Genomic DNA, 8,671 nt, shown 5'->3' on the forward strand with positions numbered 1-8,671 from the left:
CACCTTGCAATTCTTGCATAAACAAGTTACCAGCATTTGAAAACAGTTACTTTTAGGGGAAAAAACCAACCAAACAAACCCAAAAAATGGGAAAAATAGTAGCACAAAGGGGTTCAGTGAAATGCCTGTAATTGTATTGGCTGGGCCATGTCTCGGCCAGCCTTAGACACCGGCAGTAGAGCATCTGTCTGACTCCTCTGTGTCTGCTCCTCTCCCATGACTTCGATGGCAGCATGGCAGGACCAGCTCAGAGGGAGAGGTCTGCCCCAGACACACCATTGCTTCCAACACTCCACACTTGCTGTGCCACACCAAGGAAATGTTCCTCTGGGCTTGCTTTTATTGCCCGATGTCCTCACCAGCACTTCTGATGCAAGTTCACGTTTTCTTCATGTCATGTGATATTTAGGATAGCAAAATTACAGGACATTCTAGAAATTACTTACTAGGGCAGGTGGCATTTTCCTTTTTAAAACTTGTCACTTTTTAACTTACTGAATCTTTTTTTTTCTCTTCCAGTACACCGAAAAACCTCACAGTTGAACAGGATGAGCAAAAAGAAAAAAAGTAATTCTGCACTATTTTAAATTTTGTATCTTCCAAACTAGTACATGGTTAGGTGTTTTTTTTTAAAGAAAGACCTTTACCTAAATGTTTTCTCCTGGCTGTTGTTGTTGCATGATGCTGTCGTTCTCTGTGACTGTTCATCCTCTGAATTTTTCAATTGTAGTCATAGACTTTAAAACCAGAAATTGCATTACAATGTCTCTAATTTTTCTAATTTCAGCATTACAATATGATGATGACTCCTTGTCAGGAGGTAAAAAATTGTCCTCAGCTGCTTTTATAATAAAGGTATAGATCATGCAGTAGTGATACACCCAGCTTACATAAACACCTTTGTTCATCAGGAAGATTACAGAGGAGAGTTATAGCTTAGTGTAAAAGAAGAAAATAGTTGGGAGATGTGAATTTTTTTGCTCCCAAAAAAATTAGTCATCCAAAATCTTTCTCATTATTTCCTATAGATTTCTTAACTAACCTCTTTGTGCATGATCTTGTAATTTTCTTTTGCAGTGTGGGGCCTCTAACTCATAGATGGGAAACAGTTATTTACTTTTTTCCAGTAGCCCACTGAATTTTACCCAGTTACTGCTGCTCTAAGACCACTTGTGTTCAGTGTATACACACCAGCATATGTCCATACATATGGGCAGATAACAATGGTTCAGATGTGTAAATATTTTCATGTAGGTCAACCAACATTCCTTGAAGAGGAAGGTATCCCTTATTTTGGGTGTGTATTTCCCCTGGCCTGATTTGCCAGCTGCTGCTGTCTGCTGCTGCTTTTTCTGTTCGGTGAGCAAGCCTTGCACCAGCAGTTAAGGGTAACTACTTATAAGGATATTTAACATACCATAATCAAGTAATTGCTGATTAAAATTTGAAAACTTAGTTACTTATTCATAGAACCTCACTTCATTAAGATTTTTTGTGGTTGTAATCTTTTACTGCATCTTATCTGTTTTCTTTTGGCTTTTCGCTTTTTGGTTGGTTTGGTTTTTGTTTGTTTGTTTGTTTTTTTTACATTTCAGTAACAATTAGGTTGTATAGCATTTATTTCCTCTAGTACTCAAAAAGGCATCACCTTCCTATTTAAGAGTACTTGTGATTAAAATACAATATGCTGAGATTCTTGCAATAATTTTCATCATAAATTTATGCTTAGGAATAACAGTTAATTTTTGGACCAAAATATTTATTATAGAAGTTTGAAGAACTTTCAGTGTTGCTTCCTTTTGTTCAGAATTTGCATTAAATTCAGAACTGATACTAGATTATGAAAACAGTCCTTTATATTTATAAGATATACTTTGAAAGTATTCTCAGAATGATCACAGAAAAAAAAAAAATGTACTGGTGGAAAAGATGTTAATGAACATAAGAACTTTCTTTTATATGCAAAAGAATTTTTCAAGTTAGCTAGTCAAGCTAACTTGGAATTTATGAAACAGACATAATAGAGCATATTTCCATCAGTATAGTACCAGTAAATTGTTGATGGCCTTTCTCATATCCTCAAAGTTACACATATTTTTCTTTAAGATCTTCTAATTATGTAAATCAAATGAAGCTGATCAGACATGGTATTTTCAGCAAACCAGTCAGCAAGGAGCAAAAACTACTGCCATGTAAATTTGTAAAACAGTAGAGGGAAGAGCCAAGCAGTAAGAGAGCTGACGTGTTCCTACTCTTATTTCACTTTATTAAACTTTGCGTAGCCACATTTAGTAGACTTAATGTAGCCAAAAGCAAGATCATATATCTAGAATCATATACCTAGACTACAGATCGTACTCAAACACAAGGTTCCCTGGAGCTGGGATTTTGAAAATTATATGGGAGAGGAATACAGTGAAGAAGCAGTTTGTTGAGGACAATAGGATGTATATTTCTTGATTGTTATGGAAATAAACCCAGACCTTTAGCTGTTTTTACAGGCCTGATGTGACTACTACTGGAAAAACTGTCTCCGGTTTACAGAATAAGTCATGAAGATGAAAGGCAAATGTTACTATAAAAGGCGAAAGGAACACACTTCAGAGCTTGAAAAACAGGAAACCTAGCTATCAAAAATGAGATCTAATGGTGATGAAACTGATAGCTAGCTGTGGGCACATACAGTTTTGGTAAAGTAACTATAATTGTAAGTATGGTTTTGCTGCCTACTGTTTAGGCAGAGTGTTGAAGGAGAGACTGAAACAGAGCTGAGTGCAAGACACCTGTGATCTGACATAGAGCAGCCCTGGAGAAGCTACTGCAGCATGAGGATGACCAGATGGAAAAGTCCCAAAACATGAGGGAAACATGCTGTATGAGTCACATGTCTGGTGTGGTAAGGACTGCAGACAAAGTGTCCACCCAGTGCGCATGAAGCTAGCCAGGTGAGGGACCCATGAGAACTCCCTAGTACGTGATGCAGGAAAGAAGTTCCCTGTTACATGTTACATGTTCCCTGTTATAGGAAGGACAGGGAAATGATCAAGAGGGCTCCAGAGGTGGGGTCTGGGAAGAGTAGCTAATGCTATTACTTAGCACAGCTCTTCCTATGGATAGGAGGGAAGGTCCAGTAAAAGCTCTGAGAAACATTCTCTAGGTCTAGAAATTGCACAGTATGAAAACATCCTAAGCAAGAAAGAACTTCAAATTACGTTAGTAACAAATACACAGAAATGTGTTCAATTTCTGCTGATTTCAAGTTAAAATTTAAGTTATGCTTTGGGTCTTCCCTAAAATGGAGTGAATTCTTGAATCTGGAACTAACAAAATCTATCAAAGCATACCAAAACAAAAATAAGTCATGACTTCCATATGGTCTAATCTGCAAACCAGGCTTAACCAGACAGGATGACTGGCATGTGAAACAAGTGAAATTTAAAACAGAAGAGCAGCATGGTTTGAATATTTTAAAATATGGACATTTGACTGTTTGCCAAGGCCTGTGAAAATTCTCTAATGCCTGTAAGTCTTTCAAACAAGCTTGTTGTTCTTCAACAATAATGCTAACAATGGGTGACATTTCCTGCCTGGAATATGCTAAGTGGTACAATGATGTTCATACATTGTCCAGTCCTAAGATTTAATTAATCCCTTTATTCCTTTTTAAATAAGAAATGTTTGCTCATCTCTATGGTGAAGTTAAAAAAATATCAAAAAAAACATTTACTCCAAACACCGTGGTTTTGAACAGTTGAAGCTTTTATATCTGATGTGATTCATTCTTGCAAAGTCAAAGACTTAATCCTGCTCAGCCATTTCACATTGTCCATACAAAATACCAAAGTTCTCCTTAAAAGGAAGACACAGCAACATGTCAAGATTTTTCTGCCTTGGTTTTGCATATAGGTTTCAAGCTTGATCAGCCTAGGAGCACATAGCAGTAAGTGTAGGAAGTAATTTTCGTGTTTAGTGCCACCTCGTAGAAACCATCAAAATTGTGTTAGTTTGCACTGGCAGTGACACTAAGCCAGCCCCATAGTTCCTCACTGTCTTTTCTTTTTCTGGTTTAAAAAAAAAAATAATAAAAAGGAACAAAATGTACTTCTGTTTTCTAATACCTCCTGAATCAGACTTTTCTGGCCTAAGTTAAGTTTCAAGAGAAGGACTTGCTCCTTAGCATCACATAGCTATGAAAACTCTCACTGGCTGAGGGAAGACACACATTCCATTAGTGCTGCTTCAGCTCTCTGCTTTTGCCTTTATTTGGCTGGAGGAGCAATATCCTGCATTACAATATTTTTCAGTCACACTGCCCCTGCTCTTTACAACACTATACAGTCTCTGCAGGCTGAGAAACCTGGAGAAGAGTTTATAATTGTCCTAATTCTGTATCTATTGCAAGGTGACCTCCTAGATCTCTCGCACCTAGCTTGTTACCTTGTCAAAGTTACAAGGAGTTACTCATCCAAGTAGAAATCTAGCATTGCTGCTTACCTCTGGCTGCAGTTTCAGCAAATGCTGTCTGCTAGCACCTGAAATTGCTGCAGTGACTCCCATGGCACCAGAACATTCTCATTTCACAGTAACTCTCCCAAGTACTGGCTTTAGCAGCAGCAGCCTGTGCTAAAAACACACATCATCAGCTCTGCCATTCAAAAACTGCCGTTAAGAAACAACATCTTCCAGATGTCCACAGTAAGTCAGGAAACAGTGTGGCCCAGCAGCAGGGCAGCAAATTGCTTTGGTTTTCTAAATTCTCATGATCATGTCATTGAGGGTGGAGCAAAATATTCAGCAAGACCCCCCTACTGAAAACAGTAGGAAAATACTGAAAAATACCTGGACCCTTCCAGTGTGACAGAAAGAGACCAAAATATTTAAGCATATTCAGCATTCCTGTGTACCTTTTGTATATTTTAATTTTGCCTTGGTTTTTATTTCAAAGCCTTCAAGCATTTTATAGTAACTAAAGATAAAGGAAGAGAAGTTGCTATTCCAGTTTTACAGACAGGGCAACTGATACATGGAAAGGCCAAAATGGATTGAAAACCACCATACAGTAAGTGTAAGGTGCAGGGCAGGAGATGACAAAACACAGATGACACTTGCCAATGTAGTAACTGCTAAAGTCACAGTTCCCCTCAGCAATATATCCCCATAGTGCAGGTTACTCCAAGATGTTAGATGTTCAAGGCTAGACACACCTTCTGTTTGGTTTAAATTAAAAATATTAAATTTTAAGGTAAAACTTTAGTATGTGAACCAGCTGCAGAGTCCAGACCAACAAGAAGAACAGAAGTCTGACAAACCCAACCTTCAAGACAAAGACAGCCAAAAGGATCTATGTATACCACTGTCTAGGGAAGAAAAGATAAGTCATGCCAGGCAGTCTCAAGATTGCATTAATCTCTGCTGTGCTGAGTGGGGTGAGCTCCAAATTGCCCCTATGCTGTCCCATTCTTTTCCACAACCTCATTAATGTTGACATTAATGTTGTTTTCCTGGACGAGGTTTGTATGCTAGTTTATTTTGTAACACTTTTTTCTTTCAAGAAGGATACTGGACCACTGGAGTAGATGGCTTGGTAAGAGAGGACAGTCTTCAAGAATTAAAGGAAAAAAATAAAGAAACATCAGTTGGAGTGGTTTAAACACGGTCAATCTTGTGAGGGCGCAGGGTGAGAATCAAATGAAAGGGTCCTGTTTTATACAGCAAATATCATCAACCCAAACAACAGAGAAAATCCCAGGGCATGTTGGTGAGACAGTTTCTACGCTTCTCTTTTGCTCTTGGCTGCAGATGATGCATGGGTTGAGGGAAGTGGTTCTGCTCTTGCATACTTCTTTCCTTGGCTGAGATGGGGCCCTCTCCACCAGTGTTCAGGTTTCTCAGTCATGCCCTTCCCAACCCGTGCCACCTTCCAGGTCTCTGATCCTTTATGCTCTGAATAGCCATTTCACTCTTAGCCCAGTGCTCCTCCTGAATGACCTCTGCTCTGCAAACTCTCAAAGATAAAACTTCTTTCACTAATACTGTATTGGAAGTTGGTTTTATGTGTTTCTCAGTTTGCTTAATTATTCTCTGTGCAAAATAAAGTAACAAGATATCTGTACATCTATTTCCCCCCCTGTCTCTGAGAGGATGATTTTAGATTACCCCTTGCTCCTTGTAATGCAAGCACCTTTACAGAGATCAGTGGGACTCAACCTGTGTAATGTGATTTAGAGGCATGTTTACTCTTCTCCCACTAGACTTAAAAACACAGTGTGCTCTATTTGTCTCCTTCTAAACTGACTCACACAAGCTACCCAAAATAATTCTCCTGAACTGAATGTGCTTAAGTTTTCCTATGCAGTCACAGAGACATTTTATTCTTTAAGCAGTTGTCACATATTATATGCATCCTAAAAAAAAGTTTCATGTTTACAATTAGATAGGTTTTAAAGATGAATGCTAAAAACTCCTGGCGTGGACCTTTCCCTGGAATGCAAGACTGCTCTTGCATAGGTCACAGACTGCTGGAAACAAATGTTTTTTTATTTAGCCAGGATATGTATTATATCCTTATATGAAGATATAATGTAAAGTTTAGACACGTTCATAGAGCTTTCATGATAAACCATACATTTTAAACCCCTCCATATTTCTTAGCTGTGGGAAAAGATGGGTAGCAGTCTGTTCTGCTTCTCAGTGCTATTCTCCCCTTCCTCCTACACCCAGTCTCCCTGGGGCTCACATTTTTAATCTGTAGCCAAAAAGATGTCTGGCAGCAGGGCAGCAGTTATCAGTCAGAAAGGGACAGTCAGCAATTGTCAACAGACAGACAGCAAAATTTACATCAGGCAGTGCAGTTGGTTGCAGTAAAGACAGCCTGCCTTGTCAAAGTGCAAAGGAAAATAGTGAAAGCTGTTTAAGGGTTGCTTTCTGTTCTACTGAATCAGGAGTTTAATGATGCTAAAGATGAGCAGAGAAGCCCTGTGCATGCCCCAAGGCAAGAACGGGAGCTTTTTACCCTTTTCTTTTTGCTGGGAATTTGTTTCCTACTGGAAATAGGAGTGTCTACATCCCAGCACAACCTCAGCACGCAGTAATGACGGCATTTGGCGAAGGGCTCCAAATTAATTACAGCTACAAGTTTCACCTTTGCCTGAAGCTGACACTCAACCTCTTTCCGTAAGTAGTATGAGCAAAGATACTATTAGGGAATAACAGGCATAGTGATAGGAAATCTGAGTTCTGCTCCTTTCTCTCAGTCTCTTGCTTGCAAAGATACTTTATTGCAGCTGCTAAGAAAGGGCCTGAAGCCGTGTCACCTGCAGCAATGTCAACCTCTCTGCTGAGCCTCTGGAACCAGCAGTGAACTAGTCTACAGGTTCCTGTACTACTAAGGAAGCAAAGGTTCGTCAGCAAACTGGAGTTCATGGCTTATAATACATGAACGTAAGTAAGAACCTAAAAAACCTTCCAAATAATCTACTGCATTAATCTCTTGATGACTAGTTTGCAGTACTTTTGTGTACCTTATATCACTAGTTAAATATTAATTTACTTTCATTTATGTCTTTCCTGTATTTGCAACACCCATAATTTCTCATTGCAATCACAAATGTTTAATCATAATTTTTATCTTTTGGGACAATTGTACTTCTAGATCATCAAAAACACAGATGTCAGAACTACCCAGCCTTGCAGCCCTTGTCAAAACAGTCTCTGTGTTTACATCTATGTAAATACATTCTGGTTCAACACACTGGGGTGTGGCAAAGCCATCACCTTTTACCCAATTAGTAAACACAATTGATCTGTGTGGCAGAGAAAAGGGTCTTGCTTTCATTATGCAAACTAATAAATTTCTTATAAACAAGTCTCTCAGGAGGGACCGGTTCTACCCCACTTACACCATTAGCTTTATTAGAAGCCTTTCCATAAGCAACACAAGTTCAATCTAAACCTGCTTCTTAAATCCTTTTCATTTTCAAATTGCAGAGTATGCTTATGGAGCAGGAAGTACTCTTGTTTTCCCAAGATTGCATCAATGCCACTAATAGAAGTAAGCTGACCAAGATGAATGACATAGAGCAGCTAAGCTACAACCCTCTTCTACAGCAGAATGCTGTGCAATATTACGTTGCAGCTGGCCTTAGGTCTCTATACTACAGGCTCTGTTTTCCCCATTCTCCTGGCAGTGGTACCTTATTACAGCAGATATTTCACCCTGCTGCTTGTGTCATGCTCTGTTTCCTGTTTAAGGCTAACACCAGTTTAAGGCTGTTTAAGTTGTTTAAGGCTAACACCAATTTTTATTTCCTAGTTAACCTCAAAGGAAATCTCAGCATAATCGTGACATTTTAGTGCTTCTCTGAGATCTATTGTGCAACCTGGCCACCTGAGCATGGGATATTCAAAAGAAGACATTGCCAAATTGCCAGCTTTCTTTTCAACACCATATGAAAAATGTGTGTGAGAGAAAAATCCTTAGCTTCTGCCAGGGCTGAGGAGTCTGAAAAACAGGGTGGTCATCACCCAAAATCCTGTGGTTGCACTGAGCACTGGACACTCCTGTCGAGGGTTGGGGAATTTGAAATAGAAATTCCACCTTCCCCCAGGAATGGGGGCTAAGTGCTTCACTTGACGTAATGCAGAAAATAAACAGAAGTGGAACTGAAGACTG

This window comes from Poecile atricapillus, chromosome 3 (genome assembly GCF_030490865.1).
Source record: "Poecile atricapillus isolate bPoeAtr1 chromosome 3, bPoeAtr1.hap1, whole genome shotgun sequence".
In the NCBI taxonomy this organism is placed as follows: Eukaryota; Metazoa; Chordata; class Aves; order Passeriformes; family Paridae; genus Poecile; species Poecile atricapillus.